Consider the following 26,543-nt stretch of genomic DNA (forward strand, 5'->3'; position numbering starts at 1 on the left):
GGGAGGCAGAATATCAAAAGTAGCAACAATAGGGCACCTAGTGTTTTTACACTAGTACCAGAAAGTCCTATCTCTTATTGCTGCAACAGTGTTTATTGGAAAAGCAGATTCTCCAGAGCCCTCCACCCTGTGCTGCTCTATTAACTTCACAGCATAACAAATGCAACATCATCGGAGACTCCTTACCTTGGCACTAAGAACCTGAGAACACTGGCTGCAGTAGGTTCCTGATGACACTTCCCAGAAAACGTCACAGGTGAGACAGGCTGTCTTCTCGAAGGGTGGTCACTGCACACAGCATGCCCTAAACCCTGAAATGGAAGCACTCACATCTGTGTGATCAGAGTTTAATAATTCAGAGTCTTTTTCTAAACTTCTAAATTCCCAAAAGAACTTCACACTTACTGCCTCACCTGTGCTTGTCATGACAGGCCAAATATGAAAACAGTCTGTCTGTCAATGTACTCATAAACATTTCCCCAAAGTAGTGGGTGAAAAAATTGTGTCTTTCTCAACACTGGCTCACTTGTACTCCTTAACTCTTATTCTGTAGTACTTGCATCTGCTGTTCTTAGCTGTTTCATGTAATCTAAATTCTACACTTACAGTCCTGGTTACATAATCACCAGCTGCCCCTCAGAGCCACTATACTGAAACAGTCCCCTGCACGGGGAGGCATGGGGGCACCTCCCCGCTTCCGATGAGGGTATGCTGGAGACAGGTTAGAATGCTATGGAGCCTTGCTCTACACGGTGTGGTCTACAGACCGGCTACAGAGGAGTCTCATGGGGGTATGCTAAACATGCAGAATCCTAGACCCCACTCCAGAACTAACAAATGAGAACCCGCATTTTAACAAGATACCAAGATGATTTGGATATTCATTAAAGTTTGAGAATTCCTGGTATGAAATTTAAATATATGAGTATTTTAAAGCTAGATTGTAGAATTGAGGGAGGGAGTAGGGAGAAGGGTATTTACAGGAGTAAATAAGTAATATTAATCAAATATAGTTGTCAAATGAATGATTTACTTTCTTTAAAATAAGAGAGAAAGTAAATCCAATTATTATGTGTACAGGGCCTTAAAACATCCATAAGCTTAACAGCCTTCCACAGGAAGGCTTAAATACATATTCTGTCTTTGTATTTTAGTGACTATGTTCCCATAAAGATATCTTTAAATTGTATTAGTAACAAGTATGGGTGTTATCACAACTTAATAATTTTGAGCAATAATTCACCTCAAAAAAAGGGGGGAATAGGCATAAGTAAACAAAGCTCATGTCTTAACAGGTGAATTTTGCATGAAGTGAAGAAAGCAAGTGCCAGGGCCTCTTATTTCCACAAGCCCCTTCCAAGGACTAGTAACTAACATTATACTCAAAATTGTGTTTTTTTCCCTTAAAACAACCTCAGAAATTATATAACTTTAAAACTCCATAAAACCTGGGACCATGTTTGAACTAGTGAATTATGTATTCTATTTTTAAGTTTGGAGTATACAAGATTTTTTAGTGAGAAACAAGATGGCGGAGGAGTAAGTGGAAGCTACACTAACCTCCTCCCAGAACTAGTCTGGATTTACAACGCAATTTTGGAGAAATCATCTGGAATAACCAACCGAACACCAGCTGGAGAGAAGTCTTATAACCACGGAGAGACAGAAAAGGCCGCTACATCACAACTTGACCGGTAGGGAGTGCGGAGACGCGGAAGGGCTGGCTGGGCTCACACGGGTGGCAGCTGAAGGGACTGAGAAACAGCTCAGCAGCCGGGGATTCCCCCTGAGAAGGGCAGGGTCTAAACCCCCAGCTGAACTTCCCAGCCTACAACAACAGAGTGGAAAGTAAAATAGTATCCAGCTGAGAAAAGCGAAAAGCCACAGGGTTTCTTGCTAGCCGGAGAGAAACAGCTGGAGAAAAAGAGCTCTTAAGCGGATCACATACAAAAATATTTTGGCCCCCACTTACCCTGGGCTCAAGTGGAGGAAAGACAGAGAGGACTGGAGATGCTTGGGGAGAGTTTGGTGTGGTGGCTTTGAGGGGAGAGCTGGGGAAGCGGCCGGCCGGGTCCCAGGGCTGACTCATCCCCACACTTCAGGCAGACCATTCCAGGCCAAGTGGCGTCAGCCTGAGGGGAAGCAAAGGCCCTGCCTACAGGAATTAAGCTGCCACACCCACGGTCCTTAAGCCTGATGGCTAATCACAGATTGAATAGATTATCAACTAAAGGAGACAGACAAAGGCAGTAGATCCCTGGAAGTCTCCAACAGGCTGCCTAGACCCAGACTGGTACAGGATCTGACGCCACCAGGGGCAGATCCAGGAAGTGCAGATCATTCTAAGAAGCGCCAACAAACAATAGGAGTCACAAAAATGGGGAGACAGAGAAACAACCCCCCATCGAAAGGAAAGGCAGAGTCCCCAGAAAGAGTGCTAAATGAAATAGAGGAGAGCCAACTATCAGATATGGAATTGAAAGCATGTATTATGGAGAAGTTCAATGAGCTCAGCGGAAACTACAAAGAACTCCAGAAAAACTACAGTGAACTCCAGAAGAACTATAAGGAACTTACTGAGAATTATACCAGCATCAAAAAGGACATGGAAGCTATCAATAAGAGCCAGGAGGAAATGAAGAATACGATCTCTGAATTGAAGAACACAGTAGAAGGAATTAAAAACAGGCTAGAGGAAGCAGAAAATCGGATCAGTGAGCTGGAGGACAATGCAGACAAAAACTCACAGACAGTGCAACAAAATGAAAAAAGGCTGAACAAGACTGAAGAGGCTCTAACACAGCTGCAGGACAACATGAAACGTAATAATATCCGTATCATAGGAATTCCAGAAGGAGAAGAAGAAGAGCAAGGGATAGAAAACCTCTTTGAAAAAATAATGACAGAAAACTTCCCTAACATGAAGAGAGAAAGAATCATGCAAGTCCAGGAAGCACAGAGGTTCCCAATGAAGATGAACCCCAACAGGCCCACTTCAAGACACATCATAATTAAAATGCCAACATTCAAAGACAAAGAGAGAATCCTAAAAGCAGCAAGAGAGAAACAACTAATAACATACAAGGGAGCTCCAATAAGGCTATCATCAGATTTCTCAGCAGAAACACTACAAGCCAGAAGGGAATGGCAAAATATATTCCAAGTAATGAAAAACAAAGGCCTACAACCAAGAATACTCTACCCAGCAAGGCTCTCATTCAAAATGGAAGGTGAAATAAGGAGTTTCCAAGACAAAAGGAGGTTAAAAGAATACATCTCCACCAAACCAGTATTGCAAGAGATGCTACAGGGTCTCCTTTAAGAAGATGAAGAAACAGAGAGAGACAGAGAGGAACACGAGTACAAAGGGGGAAAATGACAATGAATAAGTACTGAAAGAAAGAAGGAACTTCTACCATTTGCAACAACATGATTGGAACTAGAGAGAATTATGCTTAGCAAAATAAGCCAGGCAACAAAAGAAAATTACCTTATGCTATCACCTGTTAAAGGAAACTAATGAACAACACAAACAAATGAGCAAAATTGAACCAGAGGTATGTAAACGAGGAATAAACTAACAGTAATAAAGGGGGAGATGGGAGGGAGAGAAGTGGTAAGAAGGGGAAGGGTCTAGTCAAAGAACATGTATAAATGATCCATGGACATGGACAGCTGGGTGGGGACTTAATGGGGGAGAAGGGAGGGACAGGGTGCAGAGAAGCAAGAGGGGGGAAAAAAGTGAGACAACTGTAATGGAAAAACAAACAAACAGAAAAATTTTTAGTGGGGGGAAAAAATAAAAATATAAAGAACAGAAATGCAAGTTCAGTGAATATTAGAAGGACAAGGATTTTCCTTCACACTGTATATATTTTCTCCCTACCTGATCCCTCCAGAATTTGGCATCCTAAAGAAGTAAGTAATGACCTAAGTTTCTTTGCATAAACCTAATAAGACCAGTTGTTAATAACGATTTTTTGACTAAGACTTTGACTGGAATGTCATGCCTAAAGGAGACATGATTGGGCTTTGGTTGTTACCAAAAAGCCCTGAGCAACTGGGACTGACTTTCAAAGGTAATAAAAGTCCATGAGATAAAAGGCCTGGTACCTTGGATGGATGAGCGGTCCATAGCAATCTTTCCAGGGAAGGAACGAAGGTTGTTTTCCTGAAAGATGGCTAGAAGGGACCTTAAGGCACAATGAAAAACCAGGAGGACCTGGAAAAGACAGGTGTTTACAGGCAAGGCTGTATGCCAGGTATGTGGCTCAGCTTCTGTGCTCTGAAGGGCAGACTGAAGGTCACCGTAAATGTTCCTTGTGTAAGTTCCAGCAAAGCAGAACTAAAGATCATAAGTGATCATTTGCTACTCTTGTTGTATATATGCAAATGAACAGGATAAATTAAAAATGAACTTAATGCAGTCCCTTTAATGACAAGGAGGGTAATCTTAGGGAGAAAAATCAAGATTCAAGGAAGATCACAATGCCCAGTGGTAGACTATAAAGTAGTGCAGCTAACCGTCTTTAAAGTTTCTTTTCATTTAAAATTTGTTTTCATTTGAAAGTTAAACTATGTCTGTGGCATTATCAAAGATGTTTAATTTACAGGCGAGAAGAATGTCAAATGCCTTGCAACTGGATGTCTTTCCGATAAGACAGTCCTACAGATCTATAAACTTGTGTGTGGGTTATGTTACATAAATTAACATGTGTTTTCTGTTTTCAAAGGGCATAAGCCTACGATCTCATTACCTGAGTGATTGTCTGTACGTATAGGCCTCACTTAATCCTGTCTGCATTGCTGCCTCCTGAGACTCAATGGTTTGGCTGAACTAAGTGGCTGGGTTGGTGAAGAACGGGGTGGTCTGTGGGCTTCACTTTAAAACTGGTTTCTCTTTTCTATCCTAATGGCTTGGACAGAAAGAGCCCAGAGGCCTGAGAGGGGGGAAACCTAAAATATTTCCCTCAGTCCAAACTAAGTATAATGGGCAAAAGGGTTTTGGACAGGTGAGATGTACCTGGCATACCTTCCTCTAAAGAAGCCCTTCTTTTCCCTAATGTGGGACATTGAAAAATTAATACCTGTCTTTTGTCATCTAGTGGTTACAGATTGAATGATGTCCTTTAACCCTGTTGCCCCCAGAATACAACAAGGATGCCAGCCTGTTAAACCAAGCATGCCGTTGTCCAGAGACAGCCAACCAACCTGGAGTCTGCACGATCCTTCCCCTTGTGGGAAGGCCACCCTCCCCTCCACACCCCCACTCTTATTAGGGATTTCTTGACCCAAGGGTAGGTAGGACGACGACCATGTCCAGCTTGAAGCAACTAGAGGAGCTCGAGACCTTCGTCCATTGTCCTTTATAAGATTGTAAAGGGTCTTAAGTCTGAGAGGGAGGGATTGTTATTTTTTATTGTTAAAATATTTAACTAATTAATTAATTATTAAAAAAAAAAAAGAATATATGAAAGGGTGAGCCATGGGCATGGACTTGGGGAGGGGATTGTCGGGGAAGGGGGGTGCTGGGCGGAGGGGAGCAAAGGGGAAAAAATTGGAACTATTGTAACAATATAATCAATAAAATATACTTTAAAAAATAAAATAAATGGGTAAAAAAAAAGATTTTTTAGTTTCTTTCAATGTAATAGGAAATAGCATTACATCACTACCATTCAACCTATAAACAACTATAACAAATAAAGGATGACAAAATAATTCTCATTTGTAAAAAAGTAAAACTCTGCAATAGATTCATATTTTTCAATTTTATCAGTTATCACCATTAAATTTAACAAACATGTGGTTTATTCACATTTCTCGCTCTTCCCTTTCTCTTTTCCTCCCATTTTAATTTAAAAACCTAATTGGTTCCTAGGGAGAGAAGAAATTAAATGGAGAATACACAAAGATACTTTTCAGGATTTTTTTTTTTTTTACTTTTGTTTTATTATTTTCTCCCAATGTTAAAAAGTAATATATCTACCTGTATTTTTCTTTTTAGAAATACAAAAGGGATAACAGAAGTAAAAAAAAAAAGTCACACAAAAAACTAGATAAATTCTGTTGACATAGTAGTGACCAGTGTTTCAAACTATTTAGATACAGGTGTTTTAAAAAATGTGCGTGTGTGTATGTGTGTTAGTATGAGAGAAACAGATCTGGAAATTGCTATTTTTTGTCACCAAACTACTCGTATAACTTTCTACACATTGCTTATATAACTTTCTACACATTGAGCTCTGCCTCAGTATATCTGGCTACAACATATTCCATATGTACCATTATTAGTTAAACAAACTTCCAATGTAGGGCATTTAGTTTGTATCTGATTTTTCTTTTTTACAAATAAAACTACTGTGTATATCATTATGGATGCTCCTTTGTATAATTTTCTCATTCTGTTCTTAGAATAAAATCCCTTAATGGAAATTGTTGAATAAAATTGGCAACAGAATTAACAGTCTGCGATTTGTAAACTTCTATCATATATAGTGTGACCAAAATAAAACTTCATTTTTAAAAAGACTTTGTTTTCCCATTTGACTACATTTTCTCCTGTAATAGATTTTAGTGGCTATGCTTATGGGATAGATTAAAATTGCCATGATCTGAAGGGGGAGGATTTATTTGTGTCTTCCTTCTATATGAAGTGGCTAAACAGAAAAAAAAAAAAAAAGACTTTGTCAATATGACGGTCAAAAAATCTTGTTTGTATGCATGTTTTAAAAACTACTTTATTAAAGTAAAATATGCATAGAGTAGTATACAGCTTTATGCATGTCACAAAGCAAGCACACCCTTGTACCACCTATGCTACCACCCATGATGGAAGAAGCATTATGGAAGCCCCTCATGTCTGCCAGTCAGTACTCCATCCTTCCCTCTTGAAAATTAATCACTATACTGACATTTAACACCATAGATTGGTTTTGTAAATAGCTTCATTGGCTCAACATTATATCCATGAGATTTATCAATGATTCTCCTTGTATTGGCGATTCACTCATTTTTGTTGCTGTGTAGTAATCAATTATATGAATATCTTGCAATTTATTTTGTCACTTTCTTGGTCATAATATTGTATCACTTAATATAGCGTATATATTTGGGTACCACTGATTTAGTCATACAAATGGTAACTTTTTATTTTATATTTTTTCTTTCCTTTTTTTTTTTTTTTTTAAAGAGAGGGAGAGAACCATCAATGTGTGGTTGCCTCCAGCACGCTCCCAACTGGGGATCTGGCCTGCAACCCAAGCATGAATCCTGACCAGGAACTAAACTGGCAACCTTTTGCTTTGCAGGTCAGCACTCAATCTACTGATCCACACCAACCAGGGCCAAAATGGTAAACTTTTATATGACTAAATCCATCATTCATTTTCCTTTATGATTATATTATTAGTGCTATGCTTTCAAAAGACTTTGTTTCCCTATCCCAAGACAATAAAATGTTTACCTATATTTTACTCGACTTCTTGTTTTTGCTTTTTATATTCATATCTTGATTTAAAATTTATTGGAATATAAGGGTTAGGTATCAATAGCTGTATGACTGTGTTCACCCTCCTTCAATGGCTAGGCAGTTTTCCCAATATCTTTTATGAAATAATCCATTTTTTCCTCATACTGTCTTAAAATTCTTCCTTTATCATTTGCTAAGTCCCCATATATATACTTGAGACAGTTTATGGACATTCTTATTTTTTAAAACATGCAAATAAACCCTTCAATTGGTAACACAAGCACAAAGTACAAAATTCTAGAGGAACAACAGTATTTAAAGATAGTGAGTAAGGTTTCTTTCACGCCTGCCCTCTAGATACACATTTTGTCTCCTCAGATTCAACCGTGGTTCCAAGCCACTTATCTACCATCCCCAAAGTACTCTGTGCTTAGAAATATGTACATATACACACTTATGTATATTAATATGTCTTTAAAGTAAAAAAAATGCTGTAACACCATTCTGTCTTTCATAGAAGCCTCATGTGGACACTTTAATAAGAGCAGTTTCTTTTCAGAGGCAGGCATTCCTAACACATGTGAGAAAATTAAGCATGAACAATGGCAATTTTGTTAGATAAGTACCCATGTTTACTTAGTCCTCACACTTGATAAATACATCTTTGCTTCCTAGACATTTTTGCCTTATAGTCCTTAAATGCTACTTTGAACACTATTATGTACCAGAGTATTACAAGAAGCACAAGACAGAAATAAAATGTGAAAGCTTTATCATTTAAATAGGAATGAAACAAACTCCCTCAGGTAAGCTTATTGACATTAATACACAATCATCAGAATGAGTTCTGCTTGTTTGTTTTTTTAATTCAAAAACTGAAGCTCCTGCTTTTCTCTACAAAAAATCACATATATACAAAATAAAAGAATTATTTCTTATGGACCTTAATGCAGTGTATGAAGATGTGTGTGTATATATTTACACACTTCATATTCACTCATAGTAATTATTTTTGAGGAAAAAAGAAATGCATAAAAATATAAAGCCACATAATACCATCTAGATATAAACTGTTATATTTTCTTTGACATACTCTACTCTAGTTTTTTATTTCTATGCACTTATTTTTTTCTTTTTCTAAAATGGGCTCATAATATTAATGCCATTTTGAACCCTACTTTATTCACTTAACATAATAATTTGGGGCCAAGATGGAGGCATAGACAGACACGCTGCATCTCCCTCCACAACTAAGGAGGAATACAACTACCTCAAAACTAGAAACAACCAGAAGTTCCAGAAAATCAAACTGCATGGAAGTCCAGCAAACAAAGATATAAAGAAGAAATACTCATCCAGACAGGTAGGAGAGGTGGAGAGGATGTGATGTGGTGGTGGCAGCAGGAGCAGGCCAGCAGAAAAAGTCAGGAGGGACACCTGGGGAGCATTCCCAGCTCCTCACCGGACCATGCAGCTCACAGTTCCAGCACCGGAGAAATTAAGCCTCATTGCTTCTGACTGTGCAGACCAGTGGGGGTTGGGGTGGAGGCAGAAACTGCTGGTCTCGGTAGAGTCCACTTGTTTAAAGGGCCTCCACAATCCTAGAATGTCCACAGACCCACCCACTCTGGGAACAATGGCAAGGGCAGCAGCTACAGGGGCTCCAGTCCGGTGTAGAAGTGGGAGAGGTGCCTGGAAAAGGGGCGAGTGCTGGGCAGGTGGCATTGTTCCCTCTTGGACCCCTCCCCCACATACAGTGCCACAACGTGGTGAAACAGGTTGCCCTGTACTGACAAATCCCTAAGGCTCCACCCCTTACAACATAAGAGGAGCGACAGCTCTACCTGGGACGCGGAGGCAAACAAACACAAGAGCCTGTCAGAATGAGGAGACAGAGAAGTACGGCCCAAAAGAAGCAACAGATCAAGGTTCCAGTGGGAGAACTAAGCGACGCGGAGATAGCCAACCTAACAGATGATGAGATAGACAACGTAACAGACATAGAATTCAAAACACTGGTGATAAAAATGCGCACAGGCTTGACAGATATGCTTGAGTTTGGCAAATGCATAAGAGAAGTGAAGGCTATGCTAAGAGAAATGAAGGAAAATCTACACAAAACCAATGGTGAAGGGAAGAAAACCGGGGTTCAAGTCAATGATTTGGAATGTAAGGAAGAAAAAAACAGTCAACCAGTGCAGAATGAGGAAGCAAGAATTGAAAAAAATGAGGAAAAATTCTCAGATTTTGTGAAGGAGATGGACATACAGATCCAGGAAGCACGGGGGTCCCAGGCAAGCTGGACCCAGAGGGGACCACACCAGGACACATCATGACTGAGATACCAAAGGTGAAAGATAAAGACAGAGTCCTGGGGGCAGCAAGAGAGAGACAGAAAATTGCCTACAGGGTGGTGACTATGGGACTATCAGCTGATTTCTCAGAGGACACTTTGCAAGCAGGAAGGGACTGGCAAGCAGTATTCAATGTGATGAAAGGCAACCAGCAACCAGGATTACTCTATCCAGCAAAGGTATAATTTAGAATGGAAGGGCAAATGAAGTGCTTACCAGACAAGGTAAAGCTTAAAGAATTCATCATCACCAAGCCATTATTATATGAAATATCAAGGGACTTACTTAAGAAAAAGAAGATCAAAAGTATGAACACTAAAATGACAACAAACTCACAGCTATCAACAACTGAATCTAAAAAATAAAAACCAACTAAGCAAACCAGAATAGGAACAGAATCATAGGTATGGGGATCATTTGGAGGGTTATTAGCTGGGAGGGAGGAGGGCAAGAAATTGGGAAATGGTGCAGGGACTAAGAAGCATAATCGGTTGGTACAAAATAGACAGGGGGGGTGTCAAGAATAATATAGGAAAGAGTAAAGCCAAAGAACTTATATGCACGAACCATGGATATGAACTAAGGGGTGGTGGGACTGCTGGAGGGAAGGGGGATACTGGGCAGAGGGGAGCAAAGGGGGAAAAATTGGAACTACTATAACAGCATAATAAATAAAATATAATTAAAAAATAAAAATAATGTTCCCCATTTGGTTAAATGGTCTTTAAAAACACAAGTCTTAAATGGCTATAATAATACTCTACCTCATGAAGGTTCCATAATTTATTTAAACATTCTTTTAATTGAATGTTTCTAAATTTTTATCATTTTTAATAATGCCTCAATATATATCCTTTAACATACATTTTTGATTTACTTTTCTTAGGATATACTGTTAGCATTTGGATTAGTGAATCACAGCTACTGGCAGCACAAGACTCCTTCCAAGCGCAGGAAGTACTGCTGTGGATCAGAGCCACGTGCACTCTTGGCCACGACACTGAAAAGAGATTGCAAATTCTGCATCCTTCTGGCATGGGTTCTCTTTAGAGTACTTGTTTCTTGTGCATAGTGTGGCCAGGCAAGCCTGAGGCTCCTCCAGCTTGCACATATTTGCCTCCTCTTCTCCTTAGAAGAGCTGCTGAGAACCAGGGAAATAGAATCGTGTGTGTATTTCCTCTGATTTGTACCCTATCTCTTTTCACCACTGATGTATTCAGGACCAAGATAAAAGTGTGAGTCAGAAGGAAAGTATGTAACATTTATTTTTTTGCAGAAATCCTTACTTATTAATATATTTCAGGACAAATAAGAATTCCCATGTTATAAGGAAACAGCATCTTTAAAACGAAATCAGGAACACAATATCTATATGTAACTAATTTTTTATTACCTTTTCTTTTTATTTGGCTAAAACTTGAAACCACATAGTTTCATCACACTATGTGATTGTAATGCCATATCTCTAATTGTACTTTGCTGCCCATAAGGCACTTGTGAATCTGTTTTCTTTTCCTTAATTGATCTTGTAAGTTACTTGATTGTAAAAATGTAGCTTGTCATATACTCCCTTTAAATATTATACCCTTTAAAACAGAAATGTTTTCCATTACTGTCAAGACAAACAACAGTATTTTTACACAAAAGAGGTACTCATCTGTCAACTTACTTTGAGACACCAATTTCCATCAGCTGTTTATTCTTCTTGGATTAGCCTTAGCAGGGAAGGATTTACATTTTATGTACTCATTCACTTGGTTCACTTTTCTGTTGAAGTGTTAGGTCTTTTCTGTCTCATGGATTTGAGAAATTCCTTTAAGTATTGATGAAATTAACCCCATGTCTGCCATATTTGTGGTGAATATTTTTCTGTTTTCAGTGCCATTTCATTTTCATATGGTGTATTTCCATTCAAAATGTTTAAATTCAATAAATTAAAATATGCATTTTACTATAGCATTTTTTAGCATACCTTCCCAAGTCCAGAACCATATAGATACATATATGGTATACTTTCCGTCTCTAGTTTTATTCTAATTTTGCTATTTCAGTATGACTTCAATTTAGTTTTATTATGATTTTAAACAATAAAATTATTTCTGAGAAATTATTTAATTCTTCATTGATTTTTATTTCATTCTATCATATTCTAGACAATTTCATACACTGGATTTTTTATAGCTATTTTTATTGTACCATTATGTTGTCTGTTGATTTGTACACTGTTTATGGGGGTGTATCAGATATTTAATATCCTATAAAACAAGTTATTCCTTTCACTACCATTTACTTTTACTCTTCCTCAAAATTTTAACTACCTCACCCATTTATTCTTCTAATTAATTTTAGAATCAATAATTCAAGTTGCCAGGGTGGGGGGAAGAAGTGGGGGGGGGAGTGGGACAACTGTAATAGAAAAACAATAAATAAATTTTTAAAAAGAAAAATATAAGTTATCTTACATTTTAAAGATAAGATTTCAATTTTATGATTATTAAAGATGGTTACAACAGTAAAATACATAAAAAGGCATTCAATTTCACTGCCAATCATAGTATTGCAGGTTATCTGTCATTTAACAAGTAAATAAAAGTTTTCAAGTTTGATCATCTCTGTTGGTGGTCTAAATATTGAGGATATGGGCATTTTCATTAGCCCATTGATGAGAAAAGAAATTGGTAGCTATTTTAGAGGGAATTTGTCAGTATCTATCAAAATGCAAAATGTGTGTACCATCTAATCCAACAATTACCCTTCTAGGACTCTACCTCATAGACATTCTTACACATATACACAAAAACAAGGCAGTTCATTGTGGCATTATTTATAACAATCCCATATTGGAATCCACATAAAAGTTCACCTGTAGCGTAATGATAGTATAAACTAAGGAGTAACCATACAATGGGATATTACACAACTATTAAAAAGAATACAGAAAATAAATATGTAACAATATGAAACAAAATATCTAAGATATAGTTTTAAATAAAAAGACAAGTTTCAGAACAATATGACCAACATACTGCAATTTATATATTTTTGTTTTTGTTTTTGTTTTTGTTTTTTAATTTTATTTTTTGGTTATTCAATTACAGTTGTCCCATTTTTCCCCCATTGCTCTCCCCTCCCAGCCTATCCCTTCTCCCACAATTGTATCCCTCCCCGTTGTCCATGTCCATGAGTCATTCATATATGTTCCTTGACTAGACCCTTCCCTTACTTATCCCCCTTCTCTCCCTCCCCCCTCCACCCTACTGACTACTATTCTAGTCTTTGCCTATTTAGTTCGTTTGTTTGTGTTGCTCTTTAGTTTTCTGTATTGGGTGATATCATATGGTATTTTGCTTTCTTTGCCTGGCTTATTTCACTAAGCATAATTCTCTCTAATTCCATCCATGTTGTCACAAATGGCAGGAGTTCCTTCTTTCTTTCTGCTACATAGTATTCCATTGTGTAGATGTACCACAGTTTTTTGATCCACTCATCCACAGACGGGCACCTAGGCTGTTTCCAGCACTTAGCTATTGTAAACAGGGCTGCTATGAACATAGGGGTGCATAAGTTCTCTTGAATTAGGGTTTCAGGATTTTTCGGGTATAATCCTAGTAGTGGAATCACTGGTTCAAATGGCAGTTCCATTTTTAGTTTTTTGAGGTAATTCCATACTGTTTTCCATAGTGGCTGCACTAGTCTGCATTCCCACCAACAGTGCAGTAGGGTTCCTGTTTCTCCACATCCTCGCCAGCACTTGTTGTTTGTTGATTTGTTGATGATGGCCATTCTGACAGGTGTAAGGTGGTATCTCTTTGTGGTTTTTACTTGCATCTCTCTGATGGCCAATGATGTTGAACATTTTTTCATATGCCTATGGACCTTCTGTATGTCCTCTTCAGAGAAGTGTTTGTTCAGGTCCTTTGCCCATTTTTTAATTGGGTTGTTTGTTTTCTTGATGTTGAGTCATATAAGCTCATTATATATTTTGGAGATCAGTCCCCTGTCTGTGATATCATTGGCAAATATGTTTTCCCATATGGTTGGTTTCCTTTTCATCTTGCTAATGTTTTCTTTTGATGAGCAGAAACTTTTTAGTTTGATGTAGTCCCATTTGTTTATTTTTTCCTTTATTTCTCTTGCCTTGGGAGATGTATCCGTGAAGATATTGTTATGTGTGATATCTGAAATTTTCCTGCCTATGTTTTCCTCTAGGACTTTTATGGTATCACGGCTTACATTTAAGTCTTTAATCCATCTTGAGTTTATTCTCGTGTGTGGTGTAAGTTGGTGGTCTAGTTTCATTTTTTTGCAGGTCCCTATCCAGTTCTCCCAGCACCATTTGTTAAAGAGGCTCTTCTCACTCCATTTTATGTTCCTTCCTCCTTTATCAAAGATTAGTTGATGACCATAGAGGCCTGGATTTATTTCTGGGCTTTCAATTCTGTTCCACTGATCTATATGTCTGTTCTTATGCCAGTACCAGACTGTTTTGATCACAGTGGCTTTGTAGTATTGTTTGATGTCTGGTATCATGATTCCTCCTGCTGTGTTCTTCTGTTTCAAGATTGCTTTTGCTATTCGGGGTCTTTTTTGGTTCCATATGAATTTTTGGAGGATTTGTTCTAGGTCAGTGAAATATGTCATTGGTATTTTTATAGGGATTGCATTGAATTTGTAAATTGCTTTGGGTAGTATGGCCATTTTGATGATGTTGATTCTTCCCATCCAAGAACATGGTATTTGCCTCCATTTATTTGTATCTTCCTTAATTTCTTTCTTCAATGTTGCATAATTTTCAGTGTACAGGTCTTTTATCTCTTTGGTTAAGTTTATTCCTAGGTACTTTATTTTTCTTGTTGCTATAGTAAATGGTATTTTCTTTTTTGCTTCTGTCTCTGATATTTTATTGTTGGTGTACAGAAATGCCTTAGATTTCTGTATATTTATTTTGTACCCTGTTATTTTGCCAAATTCACTTATTATATCAAGTAGTCTTTTAGTGGATTTTATAGGGTGCAATTTATATTTTTAAATATCTATCTTTGTGTGTATTTAAGTAGTGTATAGTATACGTATAAAAATTATTTAGGACAATCACTAAAAGGGTTATTGTATTTACTTCTGGGGTGGTGAGATTAGAGAGTATAAAGAAGGACTATAATTTTTAATTAAGTATTTTTATATTATTTTAGTTATCCCCTAAAGCTTGCATTCATGTATAACCTTTGTATGTTGTAAATAAAACATCTTAAAACAACACCTACTCACTATTAACATTACCTTTCTTTGGACTGCCATTTTGGACATCTTTGTTTTTATTTACTCTAGAACTGGGGGAAAGCTATCTACACTTGGGAATGGCCAACAGACCACATCTGTGACTCCTGGCTGGCAACGCCCCATGTGTGGTAGTTTCTGAATCCCCTTCTCAGTTCTACTCTGTGGTGCAAGTCGGTCTGGACACTTCTAGTGTTTAGTTAGCATTCATCCTGGACTACCTTAAGTAACTGGGTAAGACTTTTTTCCTGTCATTGCATATTTCTCAGCCCCAAAACCCCATCAAACAAACAGTACAAGAAAAGCCATAATCTGTGCACTCAATGCAAACTAGACAAGCTCTTCTTGCCTCTACTCACATAGTCTGATGGTGCATTTTGATTGTGGGGGGAATAGTTACCACTAGGTATGGATGTCATTCTTTACCTTGAGCACCACCCACTAAACAAAAAGAGTAAATTTCTGGAAGTTGCAGTCTATGGAGCTTTGTAAAAAGTTGGTGTAGAAGAGAGGATCAAATACAGGATTTTGAAAATGTCAAAAGCACATGGCCCACAGGAGAGAGTTGCTCAGGCCTTTTCACTGGTACATAAATACAATGTTAGTCAGTGACTTTTATTCTCAATTCAGCTCCATCAGCCTCATAATCAGTAGAAATTCCTATAGGAATCCGGCTAATTAATGGCTATCAGTCTTATTTTCTACCAAGGTTATGCTTGTTTTATGTTGTTTCACCACTGGTATGTATGTGGAAAATTGGGAGAGACTGCATCAGGCCGATTAACACATGACACCATAAACTTAGTTTTTTGTAAATAAAAACAAAGTCCAAAACATAATATAACAATGCTAATGACCAAAGAGGCAACTGACAGAAAAGTTATATGTGGGCAAACACAACCCTTAGAACACTTTTCTACACCATGGTGGCTCTCCAGAGTATTAGTCCTCCCAAGAACCAAATAACCATTTATTGTATATGTGTGCAGAGAACAAGGAAACATTTCTGTGGCAGCTGCTCTGAAGATCAGGAGCAAAGGGAGAGAAATGAATGAATAAAAGCATTAAGGAAAAAGAGAGGGTGAAATCTCAGTGGGAATAAAGACAGCCAGTGGGGAATGAGTAGGGGATTAATACCTGTGACATGATGAAAGAGGACAGCATCAAAAAAGGAGGATAAGAGAAAAACTCTAAATTACCAGTGGGAAATGGAAAAGACGCTCAATTTAATTTCCTTTGGACTTAAAACTGGGATTTATCACCAACAGAAAATAGTATGTAAGCATGAAAGCTGAGGCAATTTTTCACAGTTATCATTTCCATTGATAAGCATTTCTTTGTTTGAACAAATGACTATTATAAAAAAAAAAAAAAAACAAAGCTGCAATTGAATTAACAGCTCATCTTCCAGCTATGTTCCCTTTAAAGAAACTTAGAAAAAAACATAATATGAATAGAATGAATGTATGATCTTTTGGCCTTTTGACAGAGATAAATGTGCTAGAAGGATATCTTATACGCTTTAAATGTAGAATTAAATGTTTAGTTCATATATTTCCTGCAATTTCCACATGTGAAAAGTGAGAAACGGTACTTAAAATTATCCAATCTTGGTAAAACATGAAGTATAGCAGGATTTTGTTGGGTCTTATCAGCTACTCATAAAAAGACAGAAAAGGAAAGGCCAGAACTTGCACCAGACTTGTAGTGTGTGCGTGTGTGTGTATGTGTGTGCACGTATATTGGGCAAAGCATAATGCCCACTCTAATCTCAATTCAGGATAAAAGAAAACTAGAGAGTTCCAGGACCCATGACAATATGGAGGCATTGAGCCAGTACTACTTGGAAGCTCTCCTGCAATGGTCAGCAGACAGCTATCTGTCAGTGGAGAAGCAGCAGGGCCCTATCACTGGGCTGGACATCTCAGGTTGCACAGTCCAGGTAGAACCTCAATGTCAGCCAGTGAAATTAGGTAGATCCTCATTCCTAGAATGGAGACCAAATGATTGAATAAGAAAAGAGTTCTTACATGAACCACCATCAAACTGCCTAAAATTTGGGAAATCGGCCATAGAAGTTTTACTGTTATTAAGAGACATCAGGAAGGGTTAATGTGAAATGGGCAATTCTGACCATGGGTCATGAACACTGGATTCTGTGCCCAGGGTCATGAAAGCAATAGTGACACAGAGCAAACAGTATAAAAGGGTCTCTCTCCTATTATCAGTAGTAGCATAACATCACATCCAAATTCAAAAGAATCTTCTCAAATGTGAAACTTTACATTTATATTCTGTGGTTAACAATTCTTGCATAGAATTCTGGGAAGATGACTCTGGAATAGCAGGCAGGTCATCTAGCATCTACCCAGGCTCCAGTGTAACCTGCTATTTAATTTTGAGCATCACCACTTAACCTTCCAGAGCCTCAGTCTTCTCATCACAATCCACTTTATGGCCACCTCTGGAAATTCTTCAAGCCTATTATTTTTTTATTATGAGGTTCTTATTATAAATATTCTCTTAGTAAAGATTATCCCACATTGTGACATTGCTACTTATTAAATAAATCTAGAGGGGATAGTCACACTCAAAAATGGATGTTCAGAACACAGCAGCTTCCTTCACTGAAGTCTTTTGTAAAGACATGGTACAAGCATACCAAAACCTTGGGTGGCAAGAGAGCCAAGGAGACAAGTCAGGAAAGAACAGAGCTAGGGGAAGGAGGGAGATGAGTTACTGAAGAAATTCTAGGATGCAGTAATCAATCACTAGGAAAAAAAGCTAAAGCTTAGAAAATATACCAAGCAAAGCAAATAAAGCAAACAAGCAAGTGGATATTCCATGTCACATGGAGCACTGGGGAAAACAAAACTACAAATGAAAAGCTTGATCCTAAGTCATGCCATAGCTAATGTGAGACCAAGGCTTGGGTTTCTATGTGTAAGATAAGGAGTTAGGATTGTTGAGATGACAGTTTAGAATAAATGGACTTTGTATGAGACAAATGGAGCAGAGCCACATATTATATGGGTCTTATTTTATTGAGAATAGCATAACCTTTTAAGGGTGCTGCATGGCTGCGTAAAGCCCAGTGACTCAGCTCATAGTTCCTCATCTTTCATAGAATTTCAACCCTGGTACAACACTTCTGGGTTAAATTCCTTCAGAAACAACTTATTTATTTATTTATTTACTTACTTACTTACTTACTTATTTATGAAAGAAGAAGGGAGGGAGAAAGAGAAGGAGAGAAACATTGATGTAAGAGAGAAACATCAATCAGTTCCCTCTTGCATGTGCCCAGGGGACAGAACCTGCAACCCTGGCATGTGTCCTGACCAGGAATCAAACCTGCAACCTTCTTTTGCTTTGCAGGACGATGCCCAACCAACTGAGCCATGCAGGGCAGGGCTCAAGAATTTAAAATAGTGCACACAACTATTTGTTTAGTAATCTACTAAATCTTTACAAAGCTATTTTTTCTTTGTTTAGAAATGAACAAATCAGGGCTAAATTATTTAAAGACAGCAATCTACCACAGTTGATACAGAAAGTTAAAGAGGATATGCAAAAATACTGGTCCCTCAAGGAGGAAAACAATAAATGGCATATCCACAAGCCTTTGTCCCCCCTGAAGCTCCCCAGCCCCCACACAACAGGCAAAGGCCAGGCCTCCCCAAAACCCTTCCTATTCTCAGATACTGATACAGCAGGAGGCAAATCAGAGCACGTGTAGATCAGGTTTTTCTGACCTCAGCAGGCAACTACACATTTGAATTAAAGTCCATTAAGAATAACACTAACAAGTGCTCACTGAGTATCTCTGCTTTACCCTACAGAGATTTCTGTTTTCTTTTTTAAGATTTTATTTATTTATTTTTAGAAAGGGAAACGAGGGAGGAAGAGAGGAAGAGAAACATCAATGTGAAAGAGAAACATCGATCAGTTGCCTCTCATACACACCCCAACTGGGGACCGAACCTGCAACCCAGGCATGTGCCCTGACTGGACTTGAACGGGCAAACTTTCGCTTTGCAGAATAATTCCCAACCAAGTCACACTGGTCCTGGCACCTACTGAGATTTTCTAAACATTTACAGTGTAATGAGCCTCTAACAGTTAGTTCTTCAACAAGTAAATCTGAAGATGGCAGGCACATCTCACCGTAGTCCTGCCAGGATTTCACAAGATTGAGAACATGTTTTTATTTTAAAATCCTTCATTACAAAACCATCCTTATGTGGCAAAGAGAAAAGCCCCAATCATAATTCTCTGCTGAGAGTAATCAGAGAAAGCCAAAGAAAAAGCAGGGAAAAGGGTCAAAGAGAAACTTTTGAACTTACAGAAATATAGACAGACCACTGTGCTCAACTCGTAAAATCAGAGGTTGCTTTATGCAACAAGGATAATAAAGACTAAGAGATTTTTATCATTGCTATTTCATTCTACAAAATAGAATTACATTGGCTTATCTTTCTGGATGACCGTGAAATAATAGTACATATTGTAAATATAAATTGGTTATATCAGAGATGGGAGTTAGGAATTACGTAATTTCAAACCTATCACATAGTTTCAAGTTATTTCCCATGAGATTTCACACAAGGCACAGCACTGGAAGCCATAATTTCCACATTTATTGGAAACAGCACCTCAGCCAAAGTGGTGCATTATATTCTCTCAGAGAGACCTCACTCAGGGACACAGAATTAACTCACATTATCATCCTAAGTGTTTAGGGTCTTTTTCATAAAACTGCAATATTTGGTCTCGTAATTCAGAGAACGTTTCTTTAAATGTAAGACTATAATTTAAGAAACTGACTTCTAACCTAATAAAAATTTCTTTGCCAACTAAACCAAAAAGTTTAAATCTGTGTAGCACATAGTAAGTGATAATAGAACCAAATGGCTCTATTTTTTATCCGTATGTCTCCCAGCAGCACTCCTTAGCTATTCTTTATTAATTTATGGTTATATATTTTATTGTCCACGGATGTTTCACAATCTATTAAAATATAATTTATATATAAAATATTTTTCTTATATATTTTATATATGTGTTTATGTGTTTACATGTGTATAATTTGTTTATATGTGTGGCTGTGTGTGTACAGGCTCACATAAATTTAGACTGTGATGAAACAATAGTTAGTAAAGGATGCTATCTATTTCATGTGTATTATATGTGAGTGCTGAATTTTAAAACCACTGCTGATGGTTGGCATTATGTAAATAACTCATTAAGGCCTCCAGCTCAGAATAAAACTCTCTATTAATTTGGATTTTTAGCTTGTTTGTTTTTGTTGTTGTTTTTGTTCTAAAGTATTAATATCTCTTTAGGAATAATAAACAGCACAGAGTTGGCAGGAACATTAACACAATTGCAAAAATTGTGGCATATACAACAAACTCTTGCACAAAAATAAAATTCTGAGAAATTAGGGAAAATTAGTCAATGAGAACAAACTGGCTATTGTATCAAAATATTAATAAAACCCAATATTTTCTTAAGAAGATTTGCACTAAAGATACATTGACATTAGTCTTAGATCACCACCACCTGATTTGATTCATGTTCATTAACTCAATTGAACTGAAAATAATATTAATTGGGAAAGCCTGAGTTAGAAGCAACCTTTAACCTTTGGAGTTGACTACAGCACCCTCCTATAACACATTCTATTAGGTAAATAGGTCAGGAGTCTGACCCAACATGGCTTTTGTTCTTACGTTTTCAAAAAGCCTTTTACATCTGTAAGTGATCATTTACAAGGTTTTCAATGCTGTTTTAAATAAATGAAAATCTTAATTGTATTATTGATATTATTGTATAAAAATACATATTTGGGCAGTCTGGCAAAATTAATCTTTAAAAAATTCCCCAGAATTATTACATTCAGAGTATATACTTCTAAAAAGAGCATCTGTTTTTATCTCTGAGTATTTGAACCATGTAATAATGTTATTCCTTATTTAAAATGTTATATTTATAATGAAAAAATTAAAATTTTAGGTTCATCACAATCATATCTAGTTCCATAGCTCCTCAACTCCAGGATACATGCTTTTACAATTTTAATATTTTTGAAAATGAGATATACCTTAAAATGATATCTACATTAAGTGTGAGTATGCTCTTTTTCTAATTCTAAAACACTATTATTGCATCTAGTAAGTCATAACATTTTGGACATGAGAAAATACACAATTTTTGAATAGTTTTTCTGTTTACTCGATTCTCCTAGATGTTTAATATAACATTACTTTTAACACACTGAAATCCCTGGAAGTACTTGGATGTCCCTGTGGATTGACTGGCCTACTACCCACAGTCAACTCTTTTTGTTTAACAGAGAAGAAAAAAGGTGGCACCAACAGCCACTAAAAAAAAAAAAAAAAAAAAAAAAAGAGAGAGAGAGAGAGAGAGAGAGAGACAAGTGAAATACTTGTTTCTCCAGGTTCCTCTTCAGCAAGCAAGGGGTCATGTGATTCAGTCTGGCCCATGGGAAGAAAGCGAGAAAATAGTAGTTCTAGGAAGGCTGGCATTTAACTGACAAGGAGAAGATACTTGGCTGATGTGACCCCTTTTCCTCCTGTTTTCCTGTCTTGCCCTTTAAGCATGATGGTACCAAGGCTCAGAAAGGTTTAAAATAAATAACTCCTCCAAACAGTGCAGTTAGTAAGTGGCAGAGCCAGAGGCAAATTGGCCAACTGGCCAATTCATTAGGAGCCAATTTCTTTAGTGCTAAAATGTTATTTGAGTAATACATATCAATCAACTCAAATTTCATCAATGCAATCCTTTATATAACTAGAAAATATAAAAACAGCACTCTCAAGTAAGGAAAAGCCTATCCCATTCCCCACCCACTCACTCACCACACAAAGAAAATCTGTTCAGAATCATCTATCTTGTTGGAGTAACCACAGTTATTTCCCATTAAAATTCTGAAATCAAATGAGCAGGTCTTGTGCTCTTTGACTAAAGCAAGATATTTTATTATCTAAGATACACGTCTTCTAACATACCTCCCAATCACTTGTTTGATTTAGAAAACACACAGAGTCTACAGTAAAATCAAGAAAAAGGAAAACGTAGAAAAATTTTCACTGTTTTTACTCCCACAACATTAATCTTGCCTTGGCCAGAGAAAGTAAATGAATTAATTGATCTGTTAATATATTGTATTTTTATTACTGCAAATCATTTCCCCTGTACCTCCATTAAATAAGTGTTAAAGAAATACTTAAAAACATAGATTCAGTGGGATTAGGAATCCTCACATTTGTTGGACCAGAACTCAACAGAACCAGAACTCAAATCTCAGGTCTTTCTGTCACCATATCTGGTTTTAGGACCTCAGAAATCCTTAATCCAAGAAAGTGAACAGAGTAACTCCACAGCTGGTAACAAACAAGAACTAAGTGCAGCCCCCAGAGCTTTGTCCAAATGTGCTGATCACTTGCTCTGAATAAAATGCTATCCCAGAAGCAATGTACAAAAGAATGAGACATACTCTTGCCTTCAAAGCTCCCAAGTCCCTGTGACCAACTGCACGATCTAAATCAATACAGCTGAAATCAGAGACACTATCGGTAATATAAACATTTTAAAAAGAAGTCTTACGTGCCTCTTAAGAGATTTCAAATTAAAAAGAAGCTTTTAATTTAACTAAATCCTAAAATACAATTAGTCACAATAAAAATGACAAGAATAATAACAACCACAATGGTAACATTTATTATTGAGCACTTACTATGTACTATTTCATTTATTTATTTTTTAAGATTTTATTTATTTTTAGAGAGAGGGAGACCAACTAAGCCACAATGATCAATGCTTTCCGAATTTTTACAAATGAAAGGAGCATTAGAGGCTATTATTATCCTAATTTTACAGACGAGTAAACAAAAAAGCTTAGAGAATTACTTAAGAACTTGCCCAAATTAACACAAGGTAATAATTACTTTAATTTCAAAAGATTCTGCCACTATCCTATAAATAGTTCTTTAAAAAGAGATAATAACTCCCCGAATGCATACACACACACACACATACACACACAGTTTTATTTGTTTCTGTAGGTTTGTTTGCTTTAAATATCCTAAAACTTAATATCAGGAAGGAAAGCCAGGAGCTGGAAGCTGAGAGAAATGCTACTTGCGAACTGTGGTAAATAAATAAATGAGTAAGGTAAAGAACAGGAAGAGTTTAAACAAAATTTTCCAACACTTTATGTTTTAATTAATTGTTAATTGAGGAAATTACTGGAGAAAAAAGTATTTTTCAAAAAGCAATTGAATTTAGCCTATGGGTGTCACTGACACTAAGGTCACTTCAACAAAAAGGATTTTCAAAATTAACAAAAGCGAAACTTAGGGCAGAAGGGCCCAAGAGATAGATACAATGGAATCAAAGACCAATTTGCCCTAATGTTCAAAGAGAAGAAAGTACAGACATCATTTCCCCAAGACTGCACTGGGATTGGATGTCTTTATTTAATTAACTACTATCCATGACGCTATCTAAAAAATGCTGACCCTGCAGCTTTGTGCAGATAACTTGCTATAGCCTTAACAACTCTATTTATTAGTAAAAGGCGAAAGATTTATACGCTCTGAAGAGAAACCAGAGTATCACAACTCTATTTATTAGATATCCATTTTCCTGTCTAATAGGGCCCAGAGTTTAAACTTCCTCCACTTGAGTTGATATTCCACTTCCTCATTTATGCTAAAGCTGTGTTTGTGGGATATTTGTGTCCAATCATATATAGTCCAAGGCAAGAAAAATAGAAGCAGAAAAGGAAAAGGTAGACAGACTCACTACACTGTGTTTTAAAGTAAAAGAATGTACAATTATATAGGAGAAATATCACCAATGAAAATTAACTTAATTTTTACTTATAAAAAAAATTGTTGTCAGAAGGAACTGATTTAAATATATGCAAACCCTGGCTGGTGTGGCTCAGTGGACTGACTGCAGTCTGAGAACTAAAGTCGCCAGATTGGTTCCCATTCAGGGCACATGCCTGGGTTGCAGGCCAGGTCTATATTTGGGGGTGTGTGAGAGGCAACTACACATTGATGTTTCTCTCCCTCTTTCTCCCTCCCTTCTCCTCTGTCTAGAAATTAATAAAATCTTTTTTTTTATCTTTTATTTTTTGGTTTTTCAATTACAGTTGTCCCATTTTCCCCCCATTGCTCCCCCCGACCCAGCCCACTCCCTCTCCCACAATCATATCCCTCCCCGTTGTCCATGTCCATGAGTCATTTATACACATTCCTTGACTAAACCCTTCCCTTACTTATCCCCCTTCTCTTTAAAAAAAAAAATATATATATATACATATATATGTGTATATATGTGTGTGTGTGTGTGTATATATATATATATATGTATATATGCATGTGTCCCATCCCATCAATGTGCAAGTTTCCCTAACATATTATTATCATATCCCTACCTTGTTCTTAAAGGCAAGGATTAGATTCAGAAACCTAGTCTCTCACATGGGATGCCTGAGGTGGGTACATAGTGTCTCTGTTCCCCACTGCCTACTACTCTCTAGTTGGAAATAACCTGAGAAGATAAGCTAATTATGATCAGTTTAGTCACTGCAGACCCAGCACAGCACCCTGCCATGGTAGGTGCTGATTTAGTGAGTTGGACTGAACAGAAATAATGCCAGCATTTTCCACTTACTGCCATAAACAACCATTTAGGCTAGCTTTGATATTGTTTGCAAATTGTTCATTTGTTTTTCTCCCTCTAAAATGCTGCTATTTTTAAAGTTTTGCATATTGTAATACTTAGCCAGAAGTAAATATTTAACCCAATCTATACTAAGTAAAGCCCTTAACAATCTGAAGACATATTGCCTAAAAATAAATGTTTTAAATGTATATATATTTTTATATTTGGTATGTCCAGAAATTATCCAGCCATGAATATGAAAAAAGAGACATTTATTGAAGAAGATACAAGATACAAGAAACATTGTACATAGGACAATGACTCATCAGTTCCCTTCAAAGTAGGCACCTTGGGACTTCATGCAGTTCTCCCAATCGCCATCAGCTGTCCCGTCATATTTTCCTGAATCTTATCGATGATCTGAAATCTATTCCCTTTCAAAGGTGATTTTAGTTTTAGGAAAAGCCAGAAGTTGCAGGGCGCCAAGTCTGGGCTATGATGTTTTGCCAAAAACTCTGCAGGAGACATGATGCATGAGCAGGCATACTGTTCTGATGAAGCTGCCAATCACCAGTTGCCTGTAGCTGTGGCCTTCTGAATTATTTGAATAGTTTCTGCAGAGGAATGTTCAAACTCAATGCAAAATCTGATGCAGATTCATTGCTCTACTAGCTCAGTAATTTTGAATGTGAGAGCCACACAGTACACATGCTCACTCAAAGTCATCTACCGCCCCCACTGACTAGTACAGTGAAGTCAAGTCATCATTGTTCATGCATGCACATTCCAGTCCACTCTCTTTGGCTTTCAGGTTACATCGATGTCACACAAACTGTTTTTGTTATATTAACAATGGTTGGAAGCCCTGGCTGCTGTGGCTCAGTGGATTGAGTGTTGGCCTGCGAGCCAAGTGTCGCTGGTTCGATTCCTAGTTAGGGCACATGACTAGGTTGCACGTCAGGTCTCCAGTTTGGGGTGCAAGTGAAAGGCAACCACACAGTGATGTTTCCCTCCTTCTCTTTCTCCTTTCCCCTCTCTCGTAAACTAAATAAATAAACAAACGAAAAGAAGAAAACAATGGTTGGACTTTTTCTGGACAGACCTCATACACACACACACATATATACACACACACATTTAGTATAAAAGCTAGTCACATCATATAGTGCTGTTTACTACACAGTAGCAGCGAATAGAGATTTACACATCAGAAGGAAGCAGACACCTTTGCATTTACCTTCCATTATTTCATCTACTGAAATACGTCAACTTTTCTTTCCCTTTCTCCCTACCTCTTCAGCGACGGCTGCCTTCATAGACCATAGTAGCTGATTATTTTTAATAGTATAGAACTTAATAATCTTCTGCACATTGTACTTTTTCATTCCATTCCTATTGCAAAGCTTTTAAGTTGTTTGTCAGATCTAAAATCTCTTTCTTACTTTCATTGAAGAGACTGATTAAATTGCTAAAAATAGCCTACCAAACTGTCATAGCTCTTTTAGTCATCTTAATTAATTATAATTGGTATTTTAATATTCAGTTCCTGATTTTCCATAAAACTGAGGGCATCACACACATGTGAGCTGTCATTATTCCTTAATTCCATCACTGGCAATAGAAAGGTAACAGTCCAATATTCCCTGTGGTCTGTCTTATTTTCAACCCTGATTAGAATGTGTGTTGCTGGTAAATAATTGAATTAATTTTATAGTGAGTGACATATTTTGAAATCTGAAAAG

General features: G+C 37.2%; 1 long non-coding RNA gene and 1 other non-coding gene across 2 annotated transcripts in view; one reads left to right on the forward strand and one right to left on the reverse strand.

Moving 5' to 3' along the window:
• The window catches only part of LOC149996114 (uncharacterized), a 361,299-nt gene that overhangs the window by 170,096 nt on the left and 164,660 nt on the right, over positions 1-26,543 (reverse strand). Inside the window, exon 2 of the long non-coding RNA XR_016507421.1 lies at positions 187-311. This is a non-coding gene — a long non-coding RNA (uncharacterized LOC149996114). The remainder of the gene's footprint in view (positions 1-186; positions 312-26,543) is intronic.
• On the forward strand, positions 6,538-6,673 carry LOC149996116 (small nucleolar RNA SNORA29). The gene has a single exon (XR_016507539.1). It is a non-coding gene; the product is annotated as a small nucleolar RNA SNORA29 (small nucleolar RNA).

The sequence above is a fragment of the Furipterus horrens genome, unplaced genomic scaffold, assembly GCF_987537825.1.
Source record: "Furipterus horrens unplaced genomic scaffold, mFurHor1.1.pri manual_scaffold_12, whole genome shotgun sequence".
Lineage (NCBI taxonomy): Eukaryota > Metazoa > Chordata > Mammalia > Chiroptera > Furipteridae > Furipterus > Furipterus horrens.